Genomic DNA, 20,095 nt, shown 5'->3' on the forward strand with positions numbered 1-20,095 from the left:
GAAAGGCAGGTTTCGGGCCCTGATGTAGTGGGCGAACAAGGTGACCCCCAGGTGGCAGAGGTCATTGTGGATGACTTTCAATCGGTCAATCTGCGCGCTGGCACATGTCCTGCGGGATAGGGCATCCCGAGGCTCGTTGAGCTTCCCGGGTCGATACTTAATGTCGTAATTGTAGGTGGAGACTTCGATCCTCCACCTCAGAATTTTGAGTAGCTAGCGCCTCGGATTGTGAGTGTCGCGGCGGTGCGCCCCTGGATCTGGACCGAATGGGAGCCTGAAGCGAGCGAGATAGTTTGCTGCGCAGGGAAAACGGGGAGCGAACAGCGTCTTACCAGGTCTGGATGTATGAAGCTCTCAGTGCTCCCGGAGTCGAAGAGGCATGGCGTTTTGTACCCGTTGATTTGGACCTCTGCCGTCGAATTTCGCAGATGCTTCGGGCGTGATTGGTCCAGAATGACTGCGCTGAGTTGCGGGTAGTCGGCGGCTCGATCAGCTGTGCTGGAGTGGCCCCGTGATAACTGCCCTCTGAGTTCATAGTCGTATTTTTCCGATGAGTTGTCCGAGCGCGGAGATGCAGGTCGGGCCCGTGGATCGCACGTGGCGGGCGGCGAGGAAGATGGCATCTAACATGGTGGCCCCCATGAGTCACACGTGGCCAGCCGCGTGGTGGAGGTTTTCCAAGATGGCGGCCCCCATGGATCGCACGTGGCTGGAGGGGGCGGAGTCGGGGCATAGGCCGCAGCGTTTCGGGCCCCACGGGCCTGGGGAGCAATTACTTCGTGCCGCTGGGGAGTTGGAAGCTGGGGCCCTTTTAGCGAGGCACACTCTTGCGTAATGGCCTTTCCACCCGCAGCTGCTGCAGGTCACGTTGCGGGCCGGGCAGTGCTGCCGCGGGTGCTGGTTCTGGAGGCAGAAATGGCAGGCTGGAGCAGCATAGTGGCTGGCTGGGGCAGCATGGTGGCTGGGCGGCCACGTAGCACAGGCCTGGGGGAGTCGCTGGTCAGGGGCCCATGATTGGGTCGCGGGGTCCGCGGGGAACGAGTTAAGGCTACGGAAGGAGACCTCCATCGTGGTCGCAGCTTCCACAGTCGTTTCTAAGTCTTGGTCCCCCTTTTCCAGCAGTCGTTGTCGCACATAATTCGACCTGAGGCCCACTACAAAAACATCGCGTACACAAGTTCTCGGTTTTCACCGCGGTAACCGCTTGATAATTACAGTCATTGGACAAATTATTAAGTTCCCTTAGAAATTCGGTGAGTGATTCTGTAGGCCGCTGGTGGCGAGTCGTGAACACATTCGTTAATGGGCCTTACATATATCTTATCGAGTACTGCTAGCGCTGCAGTATCTGAACCGGCCGAGTTTAGTTGCGTAGCGATTCTGTGGCTCACCCTCGCTTGCAGTAGACTTAACTTCTGTTCCTCTGTTGTTTCGGCTGTGCTCGCTTCTGCCAGGTAGTCCTTGAAGCACCGCAGCCAGTGGGAGAAGATTTCTTTAGCCTCTGCATCCTGTGGGTCGAGTTCCAGGCATCCAGGCTTGAGGGCAGATTCCATGATCGATCCTGACTGTTCTTAAGTCGATTAAATTGATGGAACCATCAAGTCACCAGACACGTGTTTCCGATATGAATCTAGGCTTTAATCTACTTACTACAGAGCCTGCCTGTTACCCGTTGATGAACTCTCAGTGAACCGCAGGCTGACTCTGGACAAGGGTATTTATACAGCAGCTTCGTGGGCGGAGCCAAGGGTGGAGCCCTGTACAAGCTCCTGAGCATTCCCAGAGCTACTCCCCCTAGTGGTCAGATAACACTACTGCGCTTACAAAGATAGTGTGAATTATCATATTACATTCACCACAAGAACTGTGGAATGTAGGCCCCCAACAAAATAACACCACATCAAGGATAGTCAGAATGGCTTTTTCAGAGGGAGGTCATGCCGAACAAATTTATTGTTTGAAGAGGTGACCAGGTGTGCAGTTCATGTAGCTGATATGGATTTCAGCAAAGCCTTTGAAAAAATATGATAAGGTGGATTCAAAATTGGTTTAGTTGTCGGAGCCAGAGGGTGATGACAGGTAGCTGCTTTAGTGACTGGAAGCCAGTGTCCAGTGGCGTACCACAGGGATCTGTGCTGGGTCCCCTATTATTCATCATTTATATAAATGACGTAGATGACTAATTGGGGGTTAAGATCAATAAGTTTGCAGATGATACAAAGATTGGCCGGGCGGTTTACAGTGAGGCTGAGTATCTTGAGATACAGGAATATATGGAAGGGATGGTAAAATGGGCAGATAAGTGGCAGATGGAATTTAACCTTGAAAAGTACGAGGTGATACACTTTGGAATTTGACAAGGAAGTTTTCAATGAACGGCTTAACACTGCAAAGTTCCAAGGAACAAAGGGACCTTGGCGTGTTTGTCCATAAATCTCTGAAGGCAGGAGGAAAGGTTAATAGGGTGGTGAAAAAGGCATATGCCTTTATCAATCAAGGCATAGATTACAAAAGCAGGGAGGCCATGCTGGAGTTGTGTACAACTTTGGTTAGGCCACAGTTGGAGTATTGTGTTCAGTTCTGGTTGCCACATTATAGGAAAGATGTGATTGCACAGGAGGGGGTGCAGAGGGAATTTACCAGACTGTTGCCTGGGATGGAACATTTAAGTTATGGAGAGAGGTTGGACAGCCTTTGGTTGTTTTCTTTGAGCAGAGAAGACTGAGGGGCGACCTGATTGAGGTGTACAAGATTATGAGGGGCATCGACAGGGTGAATAGGGAGCAGCTGTTCCCCTTAGTTGAAGGGTCAGTCATGAAGGCTATAAGTTCAAGTTGAGGGGCAGGAGGTTTGGGGGGGGGGGGGGGGGGGGGGGGATTTGAGGGACAGCTTTTGTACCCAGGGAGTGGTGAGAGTCTGGAATGCACTGCCTGGGAGGGAGATAGAGGCAGGTTGCCCCACATCCTTTAAAAAGTACCTGGGCGAGCATTTGGTACTGATTTGTTGCCATGTTTTAGCATGGAGATTATGTCCTTTTATTTGAGAATGGTAGAAAATGAGATAAGGCTCTTGTATGAAAGGTAAAATTAAATAGAAGACATAATGATGAGATGCACTCTGATGCCATTTTCGGGTGTGTCCTCTGCAGATCATCATGATGCTCTCCTCTATTTAGTTCTGGTAACAATGAAGCCAGGGGCTTCTCAGGCTTTTTTTGAATGTGAAGAACAATGTAGGTCACAACTATTTGTAAGAAGTCTTACAACACCAGGTTAAAGTCCAACAGGTTTGTTTCAAAAATATGATAAGGTGGATTCAAAATTGGTTTAGTTGTCAGAGACAGAGGGTGATGGCATGAAGCTTTAGTGACTGGAAGCCAGTGTCCAGTGGCGTACCACAGGGATCTGTGATGGGTCCCCTATTATTCTATTTGAAACAAACCTGTTGGACTTTACCCTGGTGTTGTAAGACTTCTTACTGTGCTCACCCCAGTCCAACGCCGGCATCACCACATCATGACAACTATTTGTGGTATACAACAGAACTCACCCTGATCTAACCATGCAGTGAAAAGGCACCTTTACTGGCTGATAAGGACCCCTTGGTGGCAGTTTTAGAAGAAACACAGGTTCCAATGAAGCATTCCTCTGCTGCTGTCCAGGACACTCTCAGAGAAAAAGTGGAGGTTAGTTTCATCAAGCAGGAGCCAACTGACTTTCCTTCTGGACAAGGCCAGGGAGGGCTGCATTTCGAAGGATGAATGCACTGTGACAAATTTCCAGTCTGTTGTGTGTTGACATGTGGATTCACAATAAGTAAATTCTGGGAGTACATTCTTCCTGTTAATATGGTTAAGAGATGGACTGTGGAAGCATGCAAAAACTCCATGGGTGTGATTAAATGCACACCTGCAATGCCATAACATTGCTTGGCCTATCTCCTTGTTGGCTTGATGTGATGCCAAAGATGAGAAATTTCCCAACTCGCCTGTGAAGTGTATGAAGTGCCTGACAAATGCTTCCACATACTTGGCTGGCTGTCAATACAGAGGTCATTGTAGCTGCCAGAAAAAAAAGCTGTTCCATAAAAGCTGAGTGAGGTAATCAGCTTCAGAGCCACCAATGTCGGCTTGTAGGCAGATAAGGGGTGGCACGGTGGCACAGTGGTTAGCATGGCTGCCTCACAGCGCCAGGGACCCGGATTCAATTCAGGCCTTGGACGACTGTCTGTGTGGGGTTTGCACTTCCCATGTCTGGTGGGTTTCGTCCGTGTGCTCCGGTTTCCTCCCACAACCCAAAGATGTGCAGGTTAGGTGCATTGACCATGCTAAATTGCCCTTAGTGGACAGGAATGTGCAGGACAGGTGAGGCTATGGGTTTAAGGCGGGGTGAACGGGGGAGTGCAAATAGGTAGAGTGCTCATCCAAAGGGTCAGTGCATACTTGATGGGCCGAGTGGCCTCCTTCTGTACTGTAGGAATTCTTTCTAATTTCTTTGATGAAGCACACTCTTCTTATACACAACAGAGCAAGAGCCTGATGTTACCTCTGCTACCTGTATGTTCTATGGTGGAGACTGTTGGGGGGGGGGGGGGGGGGGGCTGTGGAGAGGGATAATACCTGGTGAACTGCATCCTCTTTAAATCCTGTCTGATTCTGCTCTACTCCTCCTTCTCCATGTTATTGAAATCCAATGACAGACCATGATCACACCCGAGAAGCAGGTGAGCTCCTGTATATGTGGCCTGACGCTGTCAAAAATTGTGAGAGGCAACTCAAGTGTGCTCAGGCCAAATGGCATTGAGGAAAGACACTGCAATGGTCTTTCCCAGCTGCAGAAATCACTCTAGTCGAACCCTCCACACTTCCTCAGGCTCAGAACTCCAACTTTTGCCTGGCTCTGCTGACTCTGGCAGCACTGCACGTTATAACTCTGTTGGAATTGCCAAGTACATTTCAAAGTGCCAAAGCTGAGAAACCTGGAACTACCGCCTATTGGTCCTTATTTCCATAAATCTGAATGGAGGCACCAGCAGGCAAGACCATCAAACTTCTGCCTCATTTTTCTGACACTTAAATGTATTTGTCACACGCAGCAAGCACATTCTAAACTACAGTGCTACAGGGGGCAGTAAACTCCCTCTACTATGACTTACTTACTTAGACTCAGCTCCTCCACCTGGTGATGTCTATTCTACTGCCATTCTGATGGGCCGTACATCCGGGAGGCAAAATATTTCCAGTCTCAGATGTCTCTCTGTCACAATGTCCCCTAGGTGCCTCATATTATGGTCATGTCGGCATTTCTTCATGCACAAACTTAGACATTGAGGGGCAGGTTTTGCTCAACCCGGCTACTGGATGTAGACATTGTAGCATATGTCGATAGAGCTGCACTGTCTACATGCAACACTAAACAGAGGTCCGGAGCAGGTAAATTGACTCATTCTTTCTTAAGTTTTTGTTGCAAACATCTGGCCTGTTCAGAGTAGCTAACTCAACACAAATGCGAGGTCCAACTTGGGAGCTTCTAATTCCAGATGCATGATTACCACACTGGGCAAGAATTTACCCAATGAACAATCGGGGCAGCCAGTGGCCATTTTTAGGAGTTCTAACTGCCTGTAATGGAAAGGTGTATTATAAAGGAAACATTGCACTCAGTAAAAACATTGACGTTTAGTTACCAAATAGAATTTACCTCAACCAATTTTTCTAACTCCTTTCAATTTAAAATCAACTTTTCATAGAATCATAGAATTTACAGTGCAGAAGGAGGCCATGCGGCCCATCGAGTCTGCACCACCCCTCGGAAAGAGCACCCCTTTTAAGCTCACACCTCCCCCGTAACCCAGTAACCCCACCTAACCTGTTTTTTTTGGACACTAAGGGCAACTTAGCAGAACCAATCCCCCTAATCTGCGCACCTTTGGACTGTGGAAGGAATCTGGAGCACCCGGAGGAAACCCACGCACACACGGGGAGAACGTGCAGGCTCCGCACAGAAAATTGAAAGAAGCCAATAATTGAACCTGGGACCCTGTAGCTGTGAAGCAACTGTGCTAACCACTGTGCTACCATGCCGCCTCAGAGACTCAGAGTTCTAAATAAGAGCATAAGACACAGGAGCAGAATTAGACCATTCAGCCCATTGAGTCTGCTCCGCCGTTCAATCATGACTGATATGTTTCCCATCCTCATTCTCCTGCCTTTTTGCCATAACCCCTGGCCCCCTTATTAATCAAGAACCTATCTATCTTAGTGATTTGGCCTTCTGCGGCAAAGAGTTCCACAGATTCAACACTCTCTGGCTGAAGACAGTCCTCCTCATCCCTGTTTTCTTTGAAATTGTGCTTTCCATTCAAACCTTTAGATGGCGATGCAACCTAAATTAGCATCCAAAGGTTGACAGAAAAACAGCCTTTTAACAACATACAATAAACTTTAATTGGCTGAACTGAAACTGAATTAATCTTTTCACCTTACAATCTCGATGACAATTGGGAAAACAAGGAAAATGTCACCTGTTGCGATTAAAAGCTGTAATAGTCATTTATGTTAAAGTCATCTTAATTAACAGATGCTGGTTAATATTGTACGGCTATTTTTAATATCAAAAACATGACAAACTGTAATTAATAACAATTCAGTTATGTTTCTTAGCTGGAATCATTCTTTCACGTTGGTCCAGAGTTATTCTTCTCTAAAACCACATTACATGTATTCAACAGAAAAATAAAAATAACGGGCAGAATTTTCTCAGTCAAGCGGAGACAGGTTTTGGTTCAGGAGGGAGTTAAATCCAGCCTTCACCCCGGGATTGGGGCAGCTTACACAGCTCCACTTTCCAACTTTAATGAGGGTCAGGAGCAGAGGCCACATCACCCCCAACAGCTGCAGCAACAGCAGCAGCAGAACCAGTTGTCTTTTCCTCAGCCACATGGCCCTCCACAAGGCAGGGGGAATGATCACTGAGATCCAGCTGGAAGGAGGCAATACCCTCAACTCAGGCTTTATAGGCAAATAAAGATCAGGTCTCTTGATACGAGTGAGCTCCAGCACCTCAGGTTTTCATGGCAGGTAATTGCTGATGTGTGCAGCCCTCTGGAACAAGACCAGCTTTCTGGAACAAGACCTCTTTTCCAGGGGAATATGTGGGAGCACATTGGCAGTGGCCGAGAAGGTGTTGATTACTGGAGCGCCGCAGTTATGCCACTCACCTGTTATGCCCTCTTGAGGCCCTGGATCCTCTTGGTGCACTGTCTCCAGATTGGAGGGACCACACTTTTCCTGCGGATTCCCTCAGCCACTTTCATCCAGGTTTGCTTCCTTGGCGAGGTTGTTCTCTTCTTCTAATCCTTTGGTGAACTTATCTCACTGCAGGGCCTCAACAGGATCCCAGGTAAAAGTGAGAGAGACCTGAAGGGGCCAGCCTTCACAGGTCTACCCGCTGTTCCTTCAGTTACAACATGTTTGAAAAGTCCAAAGCCTTTGAGCCCCCGTAACCCATGTCATGGTGCTTTCAAGTAAAAATCCTTCCCTTGACAGAATGGACATGTAGAAACCATCTCATCCTCTCTGACTGTTGGAGAGTCCAGGGATGGATGATAATGCTGTTGCTCTGGAAAAGACCCTTGGCCAAGGTTGTACTTCGGAAAATCATCAAATTGGTCGCACCATTCCAGCCGAGACTAAATCTTTGCTATGTATCAGAGTAACAGCATTGGCTGGTGTAATGATGTAATTGGAGCGTTTCGTGGACATTTGTGGCGTTCACTATTATACCCGGTTTGAGCAGAATCTTGTAAATAAACCCCTTGCACTATGTTATACGAACTCGACAGTGCTACCTCTGATTCTTTCTCTTTGCAGCTGCAACAAAGAATATAACAGTCTTCTAAATAGCCTTGCATATATATCACTGTATGGTGTCGCTGTTTCAAATGCCAGGTTAAAAATGTAGTTGTGAGCAAATAGGAAGACGTTGGTCAGGATTGCCCGGTCTGCCAGCCACGTTTTCCTGGGTGGTGCGCCCTCGTCGCCAGAGGGATTTTCCGTTCCCGCCACCTGCCAATGGGATTTCCCATTGTGGCGACCCTACTTCGCCAGGAAACCTGTGGGCATGGTGCATTGCGAGCGCTACAGAGAATCCCACCAGCGGAGAATCCAACCCGTTATTTTTTGAAATTTATTTTTGTGATGTGGGTGCTCTGGCATTTTTATGACCGACGCCAGAGATATAACTGAATGGCTTATCAGGTCACTCCAGTAGATAGCTCAGAGGCAACCACACTGGCGTGTGTCTGAAGTGCCAGATCAGGTGCATGCCAATGGCAGGTTTCTTTTACTAAAGAACATTAGGGAAGCAATTGGATTTTTTACAACAATCTGGCAGATTCATGGATTTTACTGAGAACAACATTTTATTTCAAGATTTATAAAATTGAATTCAATCTTCAAAATGGTGAGGTGGGTTTTTAACTAAAGTTCTCTGGATTATTAGTCAAGAAGGCAAGTTCAAATTCTTAACTCTTGAGAATTAGAAACACAACAGAAAAAGATAAAAATTCACACTTACAGGGGTAGTTCATAAGTGTTTCTACATTGTTTTGTGAAACATTTGACTGACGCAGTGAGATGATGAAACGGTTTTATACTGTAACTGAAAATCGCTTATTGTCACGAGTCGGCTTCAATGAAGTTACTGTGAAAAGCCCCTAGTCGCCACATTCCGGCGCTTGTCCGGGGAGGCTGGTACGGGAATCGAACCGTGCTGCTGGCCTGCTTGGTCTGCTTTAAAAGCCAGCAATTTAGCCCAGTGAGCTAACCAGCCCCTAGTGAGCTAACCAGCCCCTAGTGAGCTAACCAGCCCCTCCTAGTGAGCTAACCAGCCCCTATACCACAGCTATACCACAGGTTTCGGCATTGTCAAATTCTGAACATAGGTTTCTCAGTGTGACATTTGGATATTTACATTTACTGTAAGAGGAAGAAGCAAAGGAACTGAAGAATGCCAGACAGGTTCATTCCGCCTGGGATAGGCATGATGGGATCGCATATCCTCATTATTGTGATTCTAGGTGAGATTGCTGCAGACAAGGACTGTTCCCATCAGATGTCAACCTCCCAATTGCAAGTAACGAGTGGACTAATGCAAAGAGCCTGTGCTATGATTAGAAGAACATCTACATCAAATCTATGATAAAGGATACCAGTCTCAATGGGAGGCACGATAATAGATCAGCCACTCTTTCTGGCTCCACTTTCTTCCAACTTCTGTAAATATATATCTGTTGTCATAATATCCACTCATGTATATCATGAGCTGCATACAGGCAGTGCTTGACACACAGGATAACCAATGAACACACACGACACAGAACAACCAATCACCAGACAGGACACTACCACTATAAAGCCCACAGGGCATTAAGACTCTCTCTCTCACAGGACATGGCTAGGGAGATAGTTGCAGTGCACAGGCCAATGAACATCATCACCATGTGATAGAGAGCTAGTCTGGTCAAGCCAGTAGGAGGTTATCAGTTAATAGAGTGTCAACCCACAGCAGATTATGTACAGCAATCAACAAGTTCAACAAAACAGTGTTGGACCATCTCCTGTGTCGGAAGCCTGTTTTTTGTTTTACTGCATCCAGTTGCAGTCGATGTTAGACCAACACAGACAACACATCATCTGTCACCAAAGTGATGTCCACAGATGCATTGAACAACTAACTGCTACTTTAATCATAGAACCAACGACTTTATCTGCTCAGATGCCGAGTAGAAATAGGAGCATAACATTGCTGCCCAGTGTTACCACATAATTTCTCAATGTACCGGGCATATTCATGGCAACCAAAATGTTCTCTTCTGAATCCGCCACTTGTTCCTCTTCACCTATGCCCTATGACACATGGATAATCTTCTAAATTGCATCCTCTGGATGCATCTCTTAATTAATTCATGGACTGTGGGCATCATTAGCAAGTCCAGCATGTATTGCCAATTCGTAATTGCCCTTGAGAAGGTGGTGGTGAGCCACCTTCTTGAATACAGCTGAAAGGTTTGCAGAAGACTGCTAAAACTCAACCACATTGCTCTGGCCCAAGACTTGCAAACAGGCCAGTCTGGCTAAGGATTATAGATTTCCTTCCCTAAAGCACTTTAGTGAATCAACTGTGCTGCTGCTTGCTATGGTGAGTGAGACGGATGCAGGACACTATAAAGTCCTGTGTTGTACTGGTTGACTACAGCAGTAAGTGTCAGTCTTTACAATATGCTAACATTGCAAATACAAATGTTTGTAAAAATGTTTTCTTTTAACATGGGATTTGCAACAAAGTATTCTTACCAATGAGAATATGGAATGGTTATCTCTGCTTTTTTTTGAATGGGCGCAATATAAATTTAGAGAAGACTTTCAAGTTCTAGTAACAGGAAAGTTACTAATATTAGAAGGCTGTCTCCAAGACATCTTCCAACACTGTTTTGCCCTTGTCTACTGTGCCAGTAACATCTTCAAAGAATGATTTTTTTCTTTGTAATTCTCTTCTGCAGAGAGCTGTGGAGACTGAGTCATTGAATATATTCAAGGTTGAGGCAGACAGATTCTTTAACAATGGGGGAGACGAGGGTTATGGGAGACAGGTGGGAGAGCAGAGTTGAGGTCAAGATCGGATAGGCCATAGTCTTACTGAACGCTAACGCAGGTTTGAGGAGCCCAGTGGCCTAGTTCTGCTCTAATTTCTTGTGTTCTTATTTCCAGATTGGTTCAGCATGACTTTGTTTTTTTTAAAACGTTTTACTGAAGGCATTTTCAATATAAACATAGCCAGAAAATACATAAGCCAACCGCGGCAACAGGAAACAAACCCCTCCCTTCCTGCATGCTGCCCAACAAACCCCCCCCCCCCACACACACGCACACACACACACCCCGCTGCCACCCTGACACCCATCCCCCTTTTCCAGTTTCTACCTCACCCAAACGACTCAATATTCCTGAAAGAAGTCGATGAAAAGCTTCCACTTCGAGGTGAACCCCATGTTCCTGCCTCGAATGACGAACTTGATCTTTTCCAAACACAGCAACTCTGCCAAATCGCTCACCCATACCCCAGCCTTCAGCGGCTCGGGGTCCCACCAGCACAACAAAATCTGTCTCTGGGCTATTGGGGGAAGGCCAACACGTCGGCCTCTCTCCCTACCTGTACTCCCGGATCCTCTGACACTCCAAACATCACCAACCCCGGACTTGGGGCTACCTCTACCCCAAAATGTTTGACATGACATCCAAAAATCCCCTCCAAAATCCCCTCAACCTCGGACACGTCCAAAACATACGCATATGATTCCCCCCTGCCCCCCCCCCCCCCCCCCCCCCCCCCACCCACACACACACACACACCAACCGCACCTATCCTCCACTCCTGGAAAGAACCAACTCATCCTGGACACTGTAATGTGGGTCCTGTGCACCACCTTAAATTGGATAAGGCCTATTCTTTTACACTACGAGGATGCATTCACCCTCCGCAGAGCTTCGCTCCATACTCAGGCTCCCAACGTCCCATCCAACACCTCTTCCCACTTAAACCTAACCACCTCCATGAGAGAACTCTCCTTCTTCATCAGCTCCCCACACATGTCTGCAACCTGCTCTCCCCATTTCATCCTCGGGCAGAAACTTATCCTGCAACACCGGGTGCAGCAACATCGGAAGCGACGACACCTCCTTCCTCATGAAGTTACTAACCTGCAGATATCTGAACACATTCCCCTGATAAGTCCCCTCCAGCTTAGACAGATCTGCAAACATCCCTCTCACAAACAAATCTCTAAAATATTTTGTCCCCACCTGCCACCACCCCGGGAACCTCGCACCCAACCCCACCCCCCGGCGCAAAGCTGTGATTATTGCAAATCGTCATCCACAAAGACATGTCCAATCCAAAGTGCTGCCGACACTGGTTTCAAACCCTCAGTTCTGATACTACATCTGGGCTCATGGAGTACCTGACCATTGAAAACGGTCCCTTAACGAGGCCGCCTCCAACTGCCCCAAACCGACCGCTTCTCCATTGCCCATTCCCTAATCTTTGCAATATTAGCTGCCCAGTCGTAGTTCAACAAGCTGGCCAGTGCTAACCCCGCGCCCGTCGATCCCTCTCCAAAAACACCCTGCTAACCAGTGGAGCCTTCCCTGCCAACACAAACCTCATGGTCATCCCATTAACCTTCCAAAAAAGGAACTTGGGCATAAAAAGTCAGAGGTCCTGGAACACAAACAAACAAAAACTTCAGCAGCACCATCATCATTACTGTCTGGACCCGACCTGACAGCGAGAATGGCAGCACATCCCACCTCTTAAAGTCCGCCTTCATTCCCTCCACCAGCCATGCCAAGATGAACCTATGTAGCTGTGCCCAACGGCCCCACCAACCGAAGTGACAACTCCCCCAACCTCCTCTCCTCCCATGCACTAACTGGGAATACCTCGATTTTCTCTATATTAAGCTTGTACCCCGAAAAGCGGCCAAACTCCCCAGAATCCCCATGATTTTATCAAAGCTCCTGACCGGATCTAGAATATACAGCAGGAGATCATCTGCGTACAAAAAAACCCGGTGCTCAACCAGCAGCACGCCCTCAGCGTCAATACCCCTCCACTCCCCCAAGCCCCTAAGTACCATTGCCAGTGGCTCAATCACCAGGGCAAAGAGCAGTGGAGAGAGTGGACACCCCTGCCTTGTCCCCCGGTGTAACTCAAAATAATCCGAGCTGACTTTGTTTGTCAAATATTCGCCTTAGGTCCCTTATACAGCAACCAAACCCAATCCACAAACCCCTGCCCAAACCCAAACCACCCCAACACGCCGAACAAATACGTTCATTCGACCCGGTTGAACGACTTCTCCGTGGCCATTGCCACAATCACTTCCTCTTCTCAGCCCCACGAGGGCATTGTTGTCATTCCGTACATTCGCTGACCACTGCCTGCCTTCACAAATGCCGTCTGGCCCTTAGCTATTATCACCCGCACACAATCCTCTATCCACATCACCAGCATCTCCTCCACCAACTTTGCATCTACATTCAACAGCGAGATCAAGCGGTACGATCCACGCTGCTCCAGGTCCTTCTTGAGAATGAGCAATATTGAAGCCTGAGACAGCGTGTGGGGGGGGGGGGGGGGGCTGAGACAGCGTGTGTGTGTGGGGGGGGGGGGGGGGGGGGGGGGGGCTGAGACAGCGTGTGGGGGGGGGGTGCCTGAGACAGCTTATGGTGGGGGGAGTAGCTCCCCCCTTACCATTGACTGACTATACATCTCCACTGGCAGGGGCCCCAACTCCAACCTGAACTTCTTATAGAACCTGACTGTGAAGCCATCTGGAGCCAGGGCCTTCCCACCCTCCAATTACCCCACGAAAAGCATTAGCTCCCTCAGCCCAATCAGGGCCTCCAATCCCTGCACCTTCGCCTCCTCAACTCTCAGGAACTCTAACCCACCCAAGTAGTGCATCATCCTTTCATCCCCCAACGAAGGCTCTGGATTATATAATCTCCAGTAAGAAGCCTCAAAAACCTCGTTCACCCCCTTCAGCTCCGACACCACCGTGCACCTATCATCTCTCACTCTCCCAATTTCTCTCCCCGCCGCCTGCTTCCTCAACTGGAAGCATCCTGCTAGATTTCTCCCCATGCTCAGATAACGCCCCTCTAACTCTACACATTGCCCCACCACCTTTCCCGTGAACAACAGTCCAAACTCCAAATGGAGCCTCCACATCTCCTTTCATAACGCCATCTCAGGCGCCACTGAATATCTCCGCTCCACCCTCAGAATATCCTCCACCAACCTCAACCTCTCAGTCGGCTCCACCCTCTTCCTGTGCGACCAAATCAATACAAATTCCCCCCTTACCATCAGCTTCAGAGCCTTTCACAATGTGGAGAAGTGAATCCCCCTCATCTTATTCTGCTCCACATAATTCCGGGTGGCCACACTCGCCCTTATCCGCCATCAACCCCACATCCAATCGCCACTGTGGCCGCTGAGCCCCCCCACTTCGCCACCCACAAGTCCATTCAATGCAGCACATGGTGAAAGGCCACAATAGGCAAATATTGTGATCCAACCACCCCACTAACAACGCCTTATCTAAGACAAAGAAATCAATCCAGGAGCACACCTGGTGCACGTGCGAGAAATACAAAAACTCCTTCGCCCTCGGCCTTTCTCAGCTGTCATGGGTCCACCCCCCTCCCTCCCCCCCCTCCCCCCCCCCCCACCCCCCCCCCCCCCCCCCACCTCAGAAAATTGAGGTTTATACATTCACTAGCACCACCAACGTCCCCTCCAGCTTCCTACTCACTACCACAAACCTACCCTGCCCCCCCCCACCCGACACATTTACAATACTTCCCACTTCAAAAGCCACCCTCCTATTTATCAGCACCGCCATCCCATTCGTCTTCATATGCAATCACCGGCCCCATTCAACCCTTCCTCAACCTCGTCTGGTCCCCCAGCTTCAGGTGCATTTCCTGAAGAAACACAACGTACATCATCAAACCCCTTAAATGCACGACCTTTTAACCGGGCCATTCAAACCCTGAATGTTCCGTATAATCAACCGGTCAGGGGCTGCCCACCCCACCCTCCTCCCTCTTGCCAATCAGCCATAACGCTTCTCTAACCAGCTCCCCGAGGTCCACACAATGCTCATCCTTGGGCCATCCCCAAGATGTCTGTTACATCTACCCTTAACCAACTGTGCCACACCAACTCCACCAACGTCAGCATAACTTGTTGCCTCACCCCACCCATGGAACAAATAAAAAGAACTCCAACCACCCCTCCCCGACTCCCTCCACAGATCGACTCCCCCACTTCACTCCCATTAAATAGCCAACCAGCTGGTATGGTGGCCCCGACTCGAGGCTGCACCTACCCACCTTCCCCCACCACCAGCACCACCACCATCCCCCCCCCTCCCCCCGCCCAGCCAACCTTCACCCGTAATTCTTCCAAAACAGTAAAACACACTTGCCCACTCTCCACCCAGACACATTAACTACAACAATCCACCAGGCGTGCAGACCCAAATCCCCCACATTGACATCTCCAAAGATCATAAATTTACTCACCACCTCTTGCGTGTCAAAATAAAACTCTCAATTCTGGTGCATGACCCACAGACGAGCAGGATACAACACTCCAAAGGTGGCTCAGTGGCGCAGTGGTTAGCACTGCTGCCTCACAACTCTTGAGAATCCGGGTTCGATCCCAACCCTGGGTCACTGTCCATGTGGAGTTTGCACATCCGCCCCATGTCTGCATGGATGTCACCCACACAACCCAAATATATGCAGGATAGGTGGATTGGCCACACTAAATTACCCCTTAATTGAAAAGAATAGGATACAACACCTCAAACTTCACTCATTCCTTGTAGAGTGCAGCCAAGATCCAATTATAACCGGTCTGACGCATGGCCAACTCCGCACCCCCAAGTCCTGGTAAATCCTCAGCACGTTTCCTTCCCAGGTGCACGTCCTCGTTTCCTTCGCTCACCTCAGTATCTTCTCTTCGTCAAGGAAACTGTGCAGCCGCACTACCATTGCCCTAGGCGGCTCCCCTACCTTCGGCCTCCTCCTCACTGCCCAGTGCACTTGATCCACCTCAGGAGGGAGGGTCAAAGACCCCCTCCATCATCAATCTCTCGAATATATTCACCACATACCTTGTGGCCTCAATCCCATCAGGCAGCCCCACGATCTGGAGATTCTGCCTCCTGGAACGATTCTCCAGGTCCTCCACCTTCTCCCTCAACCTCTACTGGCTCTCCACCATGAGCACCATCTCTGCCTCCAGCAAGGCCAGCCAGTCCTCATGCTCTCCCACTGACTCCTCCACCTTCTGGAGCTGCCTGCTGGTCCTCTGGCACTATTGTTTTCTCTATTGAATTTTTGTGCATGGATGCTCTGTGATCTCTTCCTTAGCAGACGGGAATCCTGCATTGAAAGGTTTGTAGTGATTGTAGAGGAATAACACAAGGTTAAGCCGGTATTTTGTGATCAAGAATTAACAGTGGGCTTGAACCTACCATCATCTGACTCAAGTGATTGAACTTAGGCTATGTACAAGAGATAGAACATGTGGACATCCATTAATGCTTGGAGAATTAGAAGCAAGAAATCACAGAATTATAGAATCACTACAGTGCAAAAGGAGGCCTTTCGGCCTATCGAGTCTATCTCCGAAAAAGAACCCTCCCCAGGCCCGGCCCCCACATCCCCTTAACCCCACCTAACCTGCACACCTTTGGACACTATGTGCAATTTAGCATGACCAATCCACTTAACTTGCACATCTTTGGACTGTGGGAGGAAACCGGAGCACCCGGAGGAAACCACGCAGATATGGGGAGAACGTGCAGACTCCGCACAAACAGTGACCCAAACCGGGAATTGAACCTGGGACCCTGGAGCTGTGAGGCAGCAGTGCTAAGCACTGCGCTCCCGTGCTGTCCGGGATTTTCCGGCAATTATGAGACCGATGAATCAGACTGTAAATTTAGCCTTTGTACATGCTGATATCACCACAAATAAGATCCTGTGCATTTTCCTGCACTCATTATTAAATACACGACATTGAAGATGGCAGTGAATCAAAAGCAATGCCACCACTTTCTCCAATAATTCCATGAATATATCAACTGCATGTAATTTTTAACGTTGCCTTTTAATATGGATCTGAAGCATGGCACTCATCCAAAATTCTTCTCCATCTCCTGAGTAGAATCGATCGGCCTGCATCCATTTAAAGTCCGCCTTGAATTTGCGAAGGAGGCGTCAACGGATGGGCAGCACCTGTTCTATAACCCCTGACCAGCTGCCGTTTAATCGTTTCAGCCATTTAATTTGATCAATTAGCTGTAAAACATGATGCTATTAAGCCACCAGAACCGTCGGGTTTTTTTTTTGTATAATTGGCAGCAGTGCTAAAAATGGCACGAATCCAGGAAAATCACAATTACCCGTTTTTCAATGGGGTCAGAACTATGAAAATTTGTTTTGCAGAACAGTCACAGGACAATATGGGCACCAGAAGTGTTGTCACAAAGTCACTTACCCTGTAATTTCCCACTTCTTTTGTGTCAGTGAAGGGTTTCGAAAATCTAGGCATTCTGGAAAAATCTGGGCCAATATCTATGTTTCAGGATATGTATCTGGCCCATCAATCGAAAGGCTATAATTTATCATATGGTTTATTCGGATTTTCAAAAAGTCCATTAGCAACCATAGGCATAAAGAAAGAACTTTGTATCGTGCCTTTTACAACCTCAAGCCACCCGAAGGCACTTTACAACTAATGAGATAAATTGTACTCGCTGTTGCAGTGCAGAAAACACAGCAGTAAAATCCCACAAGCAGAATAATCAGATCTTCTGTTTCAGTGATGTTGGGCGCAATTTAACGGAAAAATGGCAAAGTTGCAGCTGGTATTTAACAGCACCTTGTGCCGGAAATGAGCCCCCAGGAGCTTCTGGTCATTAATAGCTGTCTCGCCGTCTGATTCGCCAAACTTGAGCGTCAGCAGCTCGCCGCTAACAAGAGGAAGCTGCTTTTAAACGCTCCCTCACCACTCTCTCCCTGTCAACACACAGGCATGGTAGCACGCAGACCTGCTCCTCGCTTTGGCAATGCCGATCTCGCCAGGTTTCGCAATGCCATCAATGACAGACAGGCATCCTGTTGCCCTGAGGGGGTCGGACGGCCAGCAGTAGGGTCTCCAATACCGTCTGGGAGTGGCTGTCAGTGAAGGCAGCATGACTAGGCGGGCCCGCGTCCAATGTCAGAAGACCAATGACCTCCACTAAGCTCCAAGGGTAAGTTACTACCTCTCTCCTGGCATCAGTTCCGTCTGCTACCCCTCAAATTCCCAACCCCCCCCCCCTCCCCCCACAAACAAATCACTGGCTGACACATCACACTCTCCCCACATCCGATATTTGTGCTTATTCCTCAGCACACCTCAGCACACCCCAGCACCCACCAGCCCAACCCCTTCATGTCCAGTTGTGGTGCCCACACATGCCGTCTGCCACAGACCCCCTGACCCATCAAGTGTGTGATTCACAAAGCCCTCTCTTTGTCGCCATAGGAGAAGATAGCCCATAATAAGTGGGAAAGGGCCAAGACGTGGGACGGAGTACTAGAAATCAGAGTCCTCAATCCTATGAGGAATGGGTCCTGAAATTGCGGAGTTGTCCGAGGAGAGAGCAGTCACTGACATCGAGGTTGGGCTATGCCAGAGACAGGAGGTCTGCTGAATCCCAAGAATTATTTGAGTACCAGTCAGATGCCGACCCTCTAGACAACGTTATCCCAGAGCTGAAGCAGATTATGGGACACGGCCACAAAATTCAGGAGGGGATATCAGCGACATTCTAGTAAGCATTGGAGGAGTCCCAAAGGCTACGGGTGCAGCAATGCACCAAGGCCAACACTGCTAGGGTGGTGACCACAGTGGAAAGCCCTGGAGCACGAGGTCAGTGTCTTGAGTAGTGGTGTCTCAGTCCATGACGCCCATGGCTAAGGGCCTCAACACCATGTCCCAGTTGATGAGGGGTATATCCCAGACATAGGTGGGCATTGCCGGGGCGCTGCAGAGCTTGGCCCAGTCACAGAGGACCATCGTTGTGGGCGTCGACACCATGGTGCAGCCAAAGGCGAGCTGCCAGGACTGGCAGAACCAGATTATGCAGAGGTGTCTGTAGTTCACTCCAGCTGCCCCTCAATTCCATGGAGTCCCCCAGGGCCCAACGAGGACCGTCAGGGAGGAGGAAGCGCTGGGGCCAACCCAAGGCCTGCCACCAAGAGATCACAGCGGTCTCCAGTTTTTCCAAATTCCCCCCCCCTCCTGACACCGCAGCATCTCACAGGCAGTGTGCAGAACACACTGGCACGGCCCCAGTAAGTCAGCCGGGGCCCTCCAGCTCCAGGCCCTGCAAAGACATCCGCCAAGAGCATCAAAGGTCCAGGCGGGAAAAGCAGCAGGCCACCTCCACCTCTTGATGTGCATCTTAGGGACACACCCAAATGTAGCAATTGACCACATAAGACCATGAAGATTGAGGATCACAGATTGTGCTTTGGGGTGGGGGCCACTATCTTGAGCTAGGGGAATGGAAATGTCAAATGTTCTTAATTAAAAGATGTTGGGCTGGGTTCTCCACTGTCGGAATTCTCTGTTTCGCTGGCAGTCCGGGATTCCCCGACGTCGTGGGGGCTGCCCACAATGGGAAACCCCATTGGTCGGCAGGTGAGACGGAGAATCCCGGGGGTCCGCTAAACCAGAAATCTAGTGCAGCGGGATGGAGAATCCCGCCACAGTATACCTGATACATGTGAATTTCTATCGTCGATCTTCACAGCGGGCATGCCTGAACCCCTACCCCCGATGACCTCCGCTCTCCCCACCCCCCCGGGCACAATAGTCCATGATCAAATGTCCCCGATGCAGATCCCATTCAGAGGATGGTCGCTGTCAGAGGAAAGACAAGAGGCAGACTTTGGCATAAATTGCAGAGCACCAGAGCTAACCTGACAGCATATAACCAAGAACAGGAAATATTTGGCAGGACAGACAGGCAGCACTTGTAGTTGCCCCTGTTATGGGAATCCACAATATTTAAAGATGGCTTGAAGGCCTCACATACAAAAAGCACCTCACTCCCCCCACCCCCCCTCCCACCCCCACAGCCCACCCAAGAGCCCAGTGCTTTGAGCTGCATGCTGGAAAATGGAAATGGCTCCTCACCCCTTCAGTTCCCCTCAGCAGCCATTGCACCAGCTTCTCGTTTTTAAAAGGGAGTACTAAATGACACCCACGTGATTACTCACTGGGGAGGCAGTTTATTCTTGGGAGGGTGTTACATTCAACGTCCATCTCATGAATGGGATTGAAAGTAACGCAAATTGGGGTTAATGATATGCTCACCATATTTGGGAGAGATTGGGAAGTTATCAGGAGCAGGCAGGTTAGATGGCAAACTTAATCATGCCTGGTGCGAATCTCAATTT

The 20,095-nt window shown here is 49.1% G+C and overlaps 1 protein-coding gene across 1 annotated transcript in view; it reads right to left on the minus strand.

Moving 5' to 3' along the window:
• Nucleotides 1-20,095, minus strand: part of LOC119971858 (protein inscuteable homolog) — a 442,888-nt gene that overhangs the window by 368,139 nt on the left and 54,654 nt on the right. The gene's annotated exons all lie outside the window — the stretch shown is intronic.

The sequence above is a fragment of the Scyliorhinus canicula genome, chromosome 9 (assembly GCF_902713615.1).
Source record: "Scyliorhinus canicula chromosome 9, sScyCan1.1, whole genome shotgun sequence".
NCBI classification, from domain to species: domain Eukaryota; kingdom Metazoa; phylum Chordata; class Chondrichthyes; order Carcharhiniformes; family Scyliorhinidae; genus Scyliorhinus; species Scyliorhinus canicula.